We start from the raw sequence: 12,525 nt of genomic DNA on the forward strand, positions 1-12,525 counted from the left end.
GGTGTGTACCTGGACGCCCACCCCCAGACACAAAGAACCACCAACGCACCGACACCTGAGGGAGTCCGCCACCGGCAGGGGAAGTGGTGGTGGGTGGAGATAGGCCTCCAAACCTTGGAGGGCCTGAGGTGTCCCCAGAGAGGTGGCGTCTGATACCCAACCTGACATATAGACACAGACATACAGGCACACACAGACACAAACATCCATTCCCCCCCTCATGCTCTCATATGCACTCACTCCACACTCAACCAACGTGGAGACAGACATAAAGAGACGCTGTACACACGATCACACTCCCCAAGCGTACTCTACAAACCGGGTCTAGGTACCCTTGCCCCTGGAGGGGGGAACTGCACCCAGACCCAGGTGGTGTTACCCTTTTCCCTGCGGTGGGGAGAGGCAGACCACCCCGACTCCGTAGCAGCAGGGAGGCCCCACACTCCAGACCGCAGTCGGACGGCCAACTCCACCTAGCCCTCCCGCTCCAGCAGGCCGCAGAGAATGGGGGTGGGAGAAGACTCCAAACCTCCCTCCACCCGCTCATTGTAGTGTTGATGCATGTGTGTTCTAAGGTGCAATTAAAACCCAGGAGGGCATGGAGCTACCTGCCAAGGAGCAGCAGCTAAGCGCATAGTCCCTCCTGATAGCCCTCAATGTCTAAGTGTATTTAAAATTGAGAGGTGGGCAACGACGCCAGGGGTGAGGTGTACACCCTGATGGTAATTTGGACTCCGTGATTGTGCCCACCCCCAAGATCCTATATGTATGTGTAATGAGAGTGTGAATAATGTGAATGTCTAAATTGTGGAATAAAATTGAGGCAGAGGCAGCCAGAAGGGGACAGAGGGGGGGTAGCCTCCTCTGCACCCTGGTGACATACCCCTACTCCAAGGCCCTGCATGTGTGGGTGGTTGTGGTGGAGCGGGAAGAGAGAGGCAGCTGGAGATGGGGAGGGAAGGAAGGGAGGGGCAGGTAACCCCTCCCTGGGGCCAGCTCCCCCGCTGACCCCAGTAGGCACTCCCACACTCCGCGACCCGCCAGGGAAAGGGGGCCCAGGCCCATCCAGACCGGGGCCCAGTGCAGCAGCGCCTCCCGGCCCCACAGAGCCCGGGACAGTCCACCCAACCCCACCACAGAGAAAACTGCACCCACCCCACCATCCACTCATCTTCCAGACTACATAAGACAGTAAACGCCCAGGCTGAGATCTTCCTCCACCTCTCCTGTATCTCCCCCTCCTGCAGAGAGAGTTCCTGAAGAGAGGAAAGCTCCTGCAAGATGTGACCATCTCCCCCACCAGTTGAAGAGCCCCCCAGGTGGTTCGACGCACCGGCGGCACCCTGCTCCAGGGCCGGGCCCCCATGCACCCACCCGCCCACAACCCCGGCAACACACCAACCAGGATCCAAGCCCCCGAGGCCCGGCCCGGGCCCCAGCCCAGAGACGGAGCGCCCCCAGAACCTCACGCCCATCCCGGACCCACCCAGGGCCAGCCAGGCTACCAGGTCAGTAACCCACGTCCATCAGCACAGACCCTCCCTTAGCCCCGCTGCACGCAGCCGCGAGGAAACAGTCACCTGAGAGCCAACAGAGCCCCCAACCGGACATGACCGCTACCCCGGGTTGAGCCCCCCAAGGAAGATGCCTCCGGGGAACCCCCCGACGCCCTAAGCCTGTCCCTACCCCCACACCAATCACAACAGTGAAGGTGGGACCAAATTATGACCCCCCACCCCCACTAGGTGATGGAGCTGATAAAAGGAGTCCAGAGCAATTGATCTGATGTGGTGGCAGAGGCTGTATCAAGACTAATGTAATCTAATAGATAATTTCTATATTGGTTAGAATTAAGATTATTTTTATTTTTCCAGTTCATGAGGACTGTTTTCTTGGCTATGCATAGGGCAGTGAAAACCATATGGGCTATATTCTTTTCTGAAGTGACATTATCTAAGCTGCCCAGTAAACACACTAAGGGGGAAGTTGGAATGTTACATTTCAGACACTTTGATAAGTCTTCACATATCTCGCGCCAAAACTTTTGCACTGGTGGACAGAACCAAAGAGCGTGGATGTAATTGTCTGGTGTATTGCCTTGACAGTGTGAGCAGTTGTTGGAAGATGTAAAGCCCATCTTGAACATCCGATGACCTGTATAGTGCACTCTATGTAGAATTTTGTATTGTATTAATTGCAGACTGGGATTTTTAATTAATTTAAAGGTTTTTAAGCAAATCTGAGACCAGAAGTTTTGGTCTAAGCTGACTGATAAATCTGCTTCCCACTTTGCAATAGGAAGGGATATTGATTCATCTAATTTAGAAAGTGTTCTGTATATTTTAGATAATAATTTGGGGGATTTAAGAGTAAGAAAATGTGTCGCACTTAGTGGTGTTTGTAATTCAACTTGACTGAGGTTAAATTTCTTTTTTACTATGGATTTAATTTGTTGATATTCTAAAAACCTTGTCTTGTTGATCCCATATTGTGCAACTAGTCTGTCAAATGGAATAAATTCTGTTCCCTCTAATATATGTTCTAAGTATTTAATTCCTTTACAACTCCATTCTGGGAAATTAATCATATTATTGTTTTGTAATATGTCAGGGTTATTCCAGATAGGTGTACGTTTGCATGGGATTAATGAAGACTCCGTTATTTTTAGAAACTCCCACCATGCTGTCAGAGAAAAGCTGATGTTGATACTTTTAAAGCATTCATGTCTTTTGATGTTTGAGCTAATAAATGGTAGGTCTGAAATCTCTAGATCCTTGCATAGTGCCTGTTCAACATCTAGCCAGGGCTCAACTAAGAAGGTATGTTTTAACCATTCTGAGATGAACTGAAGCCTGTTGGATAAGAAGTATTGGTGAAAATTAGGCAGATCTAATCCTCCTCTATCCTTGGTTCTTTGTAGTGTTTTTAAGCTGATACGCGGGGGTTTATCTTTCCAAAGGAATTTGGAAATATATGAATCCAGAGATCTGAACCAATCTTGTGATGGTTTGTTAGGGATCATCAAAAATAAGTAATTTATTTTTGGCAAGATCATCATTTTTATAGTGGCGACCCTTCCCATGAGTGATATGGGTAAAGATTTCCATCTAGTCAGATCGCCTTCTACTTTCTTTAGAAGTGGGATATGGTTTAATTTAGTTAAGTCTGAAAGCTTAGGAGAGACATTAATACCTAAATATTTAATATTTCCGGATTGCAGTGGGGCAGAGGAAGAATTATGGAAGGAGCAGTTAATGGGGAGAACTGTAGATTTTGGCCAGTTAATTGAATAATCTGAAACTCTTGAAAACCAGTTTATTAGAGTAATTACCTCAGAGAGGTTGGTTTGTGTGTTTTGCAGAAAAAGCAACACATCATCTGCATAGAGACTGATTTTATGTTCTATGTTCTTACATTTTATGCCCTTAACTGTTGTAGCCTGTCTAAATGCTGCTGCTAGAGGTTCGATAAAAATTGCAAAAAGTGAAGGGGAGAGTGGGCATCCCTGTCTGGTGCCCCTCAGGAGATAGAAGCTGGAGGATGTCTGGTCATTTGTTCTGATACGAGCTGTTGGGGAATTGTATAATATTCTTATCCAGTTTATGAAAGAGTTTCCAAAACCAAATTTGTGTAAAGTTGCGAATAAAAATTTCCAGTTAACTCTGTCAAATGCTTTTTCTGCATCTAGAGATAATATTATGGTTTCAATGTTTTTATCGTATGAGTAGTCTATTAAATTAAGTAATCTACGAGTGTTTGTTGAGGAGTGCCGACCTTTTATGAAACCAGTTTGGTCAGGATGAATTAAGAGGGGGGTCATTTTCTCTAATCTCTTTGAGAGAGCTTTGCAGATTATTTTAAGGTCTACATTTAAAAGAGAAATTGGACGATAGCTTGAGGGAAATAAAGGGTCTTTGCCTGGTTTTAGCAGGAGACTAATGTTGGCAGAATTCATATTTGGTGGTAGTCTGCCATTTTCCTCGATTTTCTGCAACATGTCGTGAAATACTGGTGCCAAAATTATCCAGAATTCTTTGTAGAATTCTGCAGGGAAGCCGTCTGGACCTGGAGCCTTATTATTGGGCATACTTATCAGGGCTTCCTGGAGTTCACTTGGCGTCAGTGGCGAATCCAGTTCCATTGCTTGACTATCTAGTAATTTTGGAAGAGTTACGTTGTCAAGAAACAGATCAATTTCATTTTTAGATGGGTTTATTTGTGGTGAGTATAAAGTTTCATAGAAATCCCTAAAAATGTTGTTTATTCTTCCAGGATCATATATTATGTTCCCCGATAAATCTTTAGCAGCACATATAGTTGTTTTTTCTTTATTTATTTTTAGCTGGTTAGCTAGAAATCGACCTGATTTGTTACTGTGTTCAAAATTCTGCAAGCGAAGTCTTTGTATAAGGAATTGTGTTTTTTTATTAATAATTTCATTTAATTCTAGTTTTGTTTTGCATATTTTGTTCAATGTTTCCTGATCTTGGTGGGACGTGTAGGCTTCTTCTAGTGATTTGATGTTTTTTTTCTAATTCCTGAATGTTTTTGTTTTCTTCTTTCTTTTTGTGTGATGAGAAAGAAATTATTTTACCTCTCATCACAGCTTTCCCTGCTTCCCACAGAACAGAAGCAGATATTCCGGGAGTGTCATTAAAGTCTAAATATGAAGTCCATTCCTTTTTAAAATATTTAATAAAGTCTTCATCTTTAAGTAGTGACATATTAAATCTACAGTTTTTTCTTGGCGTAGTGTTATTCTTGTGCATCAGTGTTAAAGATACAGGAGCATGATCGCTGACAGCTATAGGATGAATCTCAGTGTCTGAAATGTCACACAGCAGTGAGCTGCTGACCAAAAAATAATCCAGACGAGAGTAAGTGTGATGAACATGCGAGAAAAAAGTATATTCCTTACTGGTGGGGTGAAGAGAGCGCCATGCATCGCAAAGACCAAAGTCGCTCATATACTGTTTGATTATATTTGTGGACTGCCAATTGCGCTGAGTTCCTGTTGTGTTGAGCCTATCCATGTCTTCATTTAGTCCAAGGTTGAGGTCACCGCCAAGAATGAGTGTGCAATCAAGGTGTTCAGAGAGTGCACTAAAAAATCCGTGGAAGAATGAGGGTTCATCAACATTTGGACCGTATATACTTACAATACATAGTTTTTTGTTCAATATTGATAGTTTAATAATTAGAAATCTACCCTCTGGATCTATAACTGTATCGAGTACTGTAAAATTAAAATTTTTACTACATTTATTTTGAGTGAAAAGCATCAATTATCACACAATGCAATATCCCGTGTTATCTAAAACATGTAAACATAACATAAATACTTATTTAAATATATTTTACTGAAAGAACTTTCCAGAGCCATAGCACCCTTCTTCCTATAAGGTGACAGGTCAAACCACTGCACCGCCATGTCAACCTATTTTATTATTACGTGTCAAGGTACTTTCTGACCTCTGTATGACCTCTTTTTCTCATGTGCACCATATACAGTCCCTATCAAAAGTTTAAGAATACTTAAAAAATGGCAAAATATCATATTTTGCATGGTTGGATCTTAACAGGGTAACCTTGATGACAACCAAGTGGGATGACAAGCAGATCCCACTTGAAATGTTTTCTACGTGACACAGTGGAGGGGGCGCCATAATGGTCTGGGGTGCTTTTTCCTTCAGTGGAACAATGGAGCTTCAGGAGGTGCAGGGCGTCAAACAGCCGCTGGCTATGTGCACATGTTGCAGAAAGCATCCCTTATGACTGAAGGCCCTTGTCAGTGTGGTAACGACTGGGTTTTTCAACAGCATAATGCTACAGTACACACTGCCCACAGGACAAGGAGCTTCTTCCGGGAGAATAACATCACTCTTTTGGGCCATCCTGCGTGTTCGCCTGATCTAAATCCAGTTGAGAAACTTTGGGGATGGATGGGAAGGGAAGTTTTTACAAAAATGGACAACAGTTGCAGACAGTAGATGCCTTTTATGTGGCCATCTTCACCACTTGGAGAAATGTTCCCACTCTCATCGTGGAAACGCTTGCATCAACCATGCCGCGATGAATTTTTGAAGTAATCAACAATAACAGTAGAGCTACTCATTACTGAGTTTATCTTTGGAACTTTGTTTTCTGTTTTGGTAGGATTTACTGGGCTTTTTTTTGGAAGTGCGGTCCTAAACCTTTGATCAGCTGTAGAAAAAGCCTGTTTCAGTTCAATAAATTGCATGCTCTAAAATGCTTTGTCTCATTTCTATTTCCTCTTGTTGCATGTTGAAGCTCTACTTGGAACCTTGTTAAGATCCAACCATGCAAAATAGGATTTTTTGCCATTTTTCAAGTGGTCTTAAAGTTTTGATGGGGACTGTATGATCAGTCCTATGCTGTTTTAGTAATCGAAGAGTCCCCCATGACCTCTGAAATACCATCAGATGCCTGTCTCTATGGAAACCTGGGCAAATGTGGTGGGATCACAGACAGTTCTCATGACTGAATCAAGCTCCCCCTTCGACTCTGTCACCACTGGTCCATAGAAAAAAATAAAAACACACAGAGAAATAGCATGTACAGTTTCACACTTTCAATTCTCCTCAACAATCAACATTTTCCATGATTTGACTGGTGAATCGAAATTCCATCTGAACAGATAGGGGTCAGATTTGTCCTGGAACAGCCTTAATGTATTTGTAGCACCTGAACAAAAGCAGAAAACATTTAAATTAGTGTAATGTTGTGTATTTTGGGGTCACTTCAGAAAAAATAAACTTCAGGCTAAAAGAATGACATGCAGAGTATTTATGCTGCTCTGCTCGTATTACAAAAATTGAAGTATAAATAACATATACTGTACTTGATTTATATTTATTTATACAATTACAATACAATTAAACTAAAATTAGGTTTAACGCAATTAATGTATAATAAATATGTTAAATAAGCAGCTTTAAGTAAACAACTTGAGCCTTTCCTGACAACTCTGAGATATTTTTACACTTTTTACAATTTGTATTTATTCATTTATGTAGTTATTAAAAAAATCACAATAAAAGATAGAGACATCAAACCTTTTAAAACCATCAATGCACTGAGCATCTTTGATAGTGTGCAATCTCATACATCACCACTGGAGTGCACTCACACAGTGGGAAAGAGCCATCACAGGATGTTTGCAGCAATCAAAGGTGTTTTCTTGAGTTACAAAAAAAGAAAAAAAGAATCACCAGACGTGAAATGTGAACTGAACTGATCAGAGTAAGATCTGACCCATCAATGATGCATTGAGGCCTCTGCACAATAATATTTTACAGTTTACGTTCCTGATATAGTTGTAGGGTCCTTCCTTTTGTTGAGCAGAATATCCAATACTACTGGGTTTACTTACCTGTACTTCTGAGCACACTGCTTAGAAAATGGGCACACTAAATGGTCATGTTGTTCCTGTTTGTAATATTACGTTACGATGCAAAATCTATGTGATTTAACACGTAAACACATTTAAGTATGCACTGTTTTCGTCAAAGCCATATGCTGTGAATGCACATGCATTTTCAAGAAAAATTAGAAAATATCACTATCTAAGCTGTGCTTGTTTTTCTCTGAAAATCTTTTTTTATTTTTATTTTTTATTATCCTAGTCTCATGTAATTCGATGAAAAGGGATATTAACCTCAGAGGGCTTCAACTATCTCTTTATACGGTCTGTGCATCCCACTCTGAGAGAAGTATCAGGCAGGATGAGTCATAGCAGTCAGACATATACAACCCCCTGACATCTATTCAGTAATGGGAGGACATTATTAGGGTGATTAATGCGTGCATAGCAAAGTATATGTATGTACGTGTCTACAGCAGTTTCTTCTGTGCCTTGGAAATCGTCCTTATCTTTTGTTAGATTAGAGACTATCCTAAAAATGTCTCGCAAATACAATATATTATATAATAATGTCCAACACACAGGATTAATTAATTCCAGACTGCTTTGTTCACTTTATTACTTCTGAGAGGACAAATATTTCCCAAAGCTCATTCAGCTAGAAAAGGTGGTCCAAGTTCAGTTAGACAATGAGCAAGAGCTACAAAGACATCTGAAATCCCAAATGAACCTCCAAACATTCTGATGCCCGTACATGGACACAAATTAAGCAGGCAACACTTTATCAGCATCAGAACACACAGTTTCTGTTTTAGAAAGGTGAACAACAGCATGCCTCTGCTCATTATTAGTTACTTACACTGGGAATCATTATTTGAGGCCCACTGTGGTTTTAATGTTTATAGAGATCTGAGCAATGGACTTAAACTATAAAAGACACCAGTTCCTGTGTTTTCCAAGTCGCAAAATCAAACTTGTACTTGTACAGATTGAGGTGGCGAGTGAGTGCAGTGGTTGTGAATTTGAACCCACTTGTTTGCCTGTTATCCCTGTTCTTGTGTGGGTTTTCTGTGGGTGCTAAATTGGCCAAAGGTGTGAAGAATTACCTGGCTCTCTGTGTCAGTGTTTCTGTGGTCCACTGGACTGTCCTGCCTCTTACCCAGTTTCCTGGGATAGTCTGCAGCCAATCCTATAAGCCTGAATTTTGTAAAAAGTTAAGACATTAATAATACAGATTCTTTTCTTTGAACAAACCTGATGGAAAAAATATCATTGCTTGGGTTTGCGATAGGTTTTATTTTAAACTAACTTTAGTACAATATAACATAGGCAATATTTATGTTAACATTTTATTATTTTTTTTATATTGTCAGTTCCATTTTCAAATAAAACAAATAAAAGAGAAAAAATAACAATGAGCTACTTGTTTTATTATCTTATGACAGAGCTGTGGCAGCTGCTGCATTAAATGTCTCCTTTTCATTTATCCGAGCAAAATTTCTCAAATCAAATTGCCAAAATGAGGAAATAGGACCAGGAACTCCTATTGCATTTTATAGTAGAGCATTCTCAAGAGAGAAATCTCAGGATGTTGCTCGAAGATTTCATGCATCTGCTACTGATTTACTTTGCTTTCTCTCTGTGAGTCAACACAAAAGGATAGACTCAGTCTGAGTATGGTCAAGTCCATTCACTGCTGAATACTGAGTATAATGACACCAGGCAACATCCTCAGGCAGTCAAGGTTTCCGTCTTTATCAGGGGCATCAAAAAACATTCGTTCCATCTAATCTGACCATAATGTCCCTCACATTATATTAATAATACAGAAACCAGTAACATTGTTATTGTTTTCTTTTGCCTTGGGCTGTATTAATAAATATTTTCAAAAGATGTAGAGGCTCACAAGTCAGTTCTCCGAGGACACTGAGTACTTAGTATCATGAACATCACAAGAATTTCTGACAGAAATTCTAGCTTAGCTTTTCAAGGTAAATGACAAATTTAATCAGTGAGTGAACTGAGTTCACAAGCATGTATATTTAGTTTCATAAAAGAATGTAGCACTATGTGCTAAATAATTGGCGTGTGAAGGTTTTTTGTGACAGTACAGAAATATCACTGGTCAGCTACATGCCAGAGTAGGCTGAACATTAGTCAGTGAAGAATACTGAGAAATACCTTCAAACTTCAAACAGTTTAGATATAAACTGAGGCAATCAGAGGGCCTGATCAGGTACAGTTGTCACAAAATTAGTGACAGCTGTTTTATCCCATCCTGTCCCAGCCTGTGAGTCGAGGCTCTTTGTGACACTGGCAGAATTAGCTGCTGTAAGACTGAGGTCATATCTGCTGTCTTGATACATTTGACAGAGAATGAATAACAGTTAAACAAATATTTGATGCTCCACAAAACACTGTTTTGAGTGTTCAATCAGTGTCATTAATACTGTGAAAGGATTTGCATAACTCTTCAAAAATCTATAATTAAAAATCTGATATTCCAGATCCTGCCCAATCGTGCCACAGAGCACCACAGTGTTTTAAACAAGGGAAAGATGGTCCCCCCCCCAAAAAAAAAAATGATTCAGTGACAGTTTAGTCATAATTCACACAAAGGTCATTGGGTTTTTCAAAAATAACAGATGAGTTGGAAGCAATAAATAAATAAATAATAAAAGAAAACTAAATAAAATAAAGAAAAAACCCACCATACTATAAAGATAATGTTTGATTGACTAAAGAAAAAAACATAGATATCATCTGCGCTTTTACTTACATACTGTAGTACCAGTACATGCCCCATGTTCAAAATTCAGCCAAGGTAAAACTATGTTATTATTATCATTGAAATAAAGAGACGTTTGAAAAGCAAAAGTATTCCAACGAAAAAGACCCTCTGTAAGTGATGTAATTGATTTTTAACACAGATGCTGTAAGTACCCATTCTCACATATACAATTTTACTATTGGTTTCAAACTAGCAGTTGACCAAAGGCTGACTAGTTCAAGCTTTGTAACTCTTAGCTGATGGTTGTTGAAGAAGATTAGAAATCTTTTGGGACTTTTTTGTGTTAGATCTTTGTGTATTATACCCATCAGAATATATTAACATCTGCCAGGTCACCGGCAACCTGTTTAGATTTAGGCTTGCTTTAGCTACATGCTTAAAAAAGTCCTATACATTCTGCTCACAATTTTTCTGTTAAAAGTGTCAGATATACAAAAACATGATAAAAAAGATCTGGACATTACCAACCCAAACCCTGGACTTGCTGTGCATTAGGACTTTAAAGGGAATTTTTAGAGTATCTACTGACAACTACCTAAAAACACAGACCCACACACCCAGTTTATTTTGGAGGATCAAAAACCAAAAATATTGGAAAGCACCGCTTTAATCTCAGTAATACATTGCATTTTATAGACTTAGTAGTTGAAAAATTAAACTCTGAAGAGTAAACACACAGTAGCTGACACACACTATTATGAAACCAAATATCATAAGCAAGGGATGGAACTGGAAAAAAAAACATGAACTCCATTAGTTACCCATGTCCCAACTATGACCTTTTACATGCAACCTCATTTGTGTTTAATTATTTTAATATAATAATAATTAATAATATAATAATAATTTTAATCATTTGGAGCTATTCCTCAGGCTTGTTTGTGAGGGTCACAGTGATCACTGGATGCTGACATGCACTCCTGTAGGGCTGTACTACTGAAAAGTGGTGGTTGTAAGCACTGTGCTGGCCACATTTTCATTTTCACAGAGCAGCATGGAGAAGGACTGAGCTGAACACCCAGCATATGGTTGAGACAGATAGTACTGTCTCATGGAAATGTTCAGCCACAATAAGAGGGAAACAGAACTGCAGGTAGAGGAGAATAGATGATTGAAGTGAAATAACAGTTTACTGAATCAACAGGTGTCAGCTGCCACATCAAGGACATGAAAGTGTGAGCAAGAGATCGAGGTCTGACAAAGCTGGAAGGTGACAGGCAACACAAGCATGCTGCCTGAAATCAGCATCCACCTTAGGGTGTTGCTTCTCGCTCTTAAGTCCTGTAGGGCATGGCTGCCACATACCCTGCTTCGCACTGCCATCAGATTTCGGAGGGTGACTTTTTTTTTTTTACCATGCCTGTGTAGCAGCACAGTATCCCTAACAAGGTTCATTTGACTGGCAGAGTGTGCCAGATCTAGAGACAGTGGAGCCTGATGGACCAGAGCCCAATGACTCACTCTGCAATCTGTGACCCCAGGGGCTGATGAGTGTCACAACAGGATCCTTTACCAGGCAGATATATGCTGTAGCAATGAAGAACTGGGTGCTGTTTCAGAATTCAATGGTCATTTGATGTAGGATCTTTTGTAAATACAGCAACAATTTAAAGCACTGTTATGAGATTTCTCACTCCGCTACTATACAGCATGGATCTCATGGATGGAAACACCTGTGTTCTATAAATTTGTCATGCAAAAAAGTTCCTTGAGTCAAATTTAGCCACATCCAAGTTAAAATCAATAGTTTAAAGAAAATTAAAAGAAAATACCAGCAAAGCTCCTCAACAAATTTTGCATATGGGTTGTCATCAGTCTGGAATCTTTTAGATTATTTATACAGAAAATGATTTTAATTTACATGAAAGATAATATACTTTTTAAAAAAATCTACACAAAAGGTATAAGAAATGTAATATTATTCTGTAACATTTTAAATTCCAATGCAAATTTAAGACATTTATTTGACCACTCATCATAAAAACTTATGTTATGAAACATATATATAAATATTTTAGAAGTCTGTCAAAATTTGTTTAAAAAAAAGCAAAAACATCATTTTGATTCAAGAGTTGATGGATTAACCATTACAGAAAAATAATAAAATGATTTTGGTTGATTTGGGCATAAACCTTACATTGAGTGGTGGTCTAATAAATTTGTTAAGAACTGTATATGTGTGTTGTATTTGAGAGAGAAGCATGTCTGCCCAAAATGCTTGCACTTAATAAAGAGAGATATTTTCTGTATCACTAAAAAAAACAACACAATACACCGTGCAAGCTGAAAGAAAAACAGGCAAGGAGCCAAAAGTCAAATCCATAATGAATGCTCTGATGAGTTCTTGGAC

The sequence above is a fragment of the Copadichromis virginalis genome, linkage group LG2, assembly GCF_057382275.1.
Source record: "Copadichromis virginalis isolate Kocher_CV1m ecotype Utaka linkage group LG2, C_Virginalis_male_GT1.1, whole genome shotgun sequence".
Classification (NCBI taxonomy): domain Eukaryota; kingdom Metazoa; phylum Chordata; class Actinopteri; order Cichliformes; family Cichlidae; genus Copadichromis; species Copadichromis virginalis.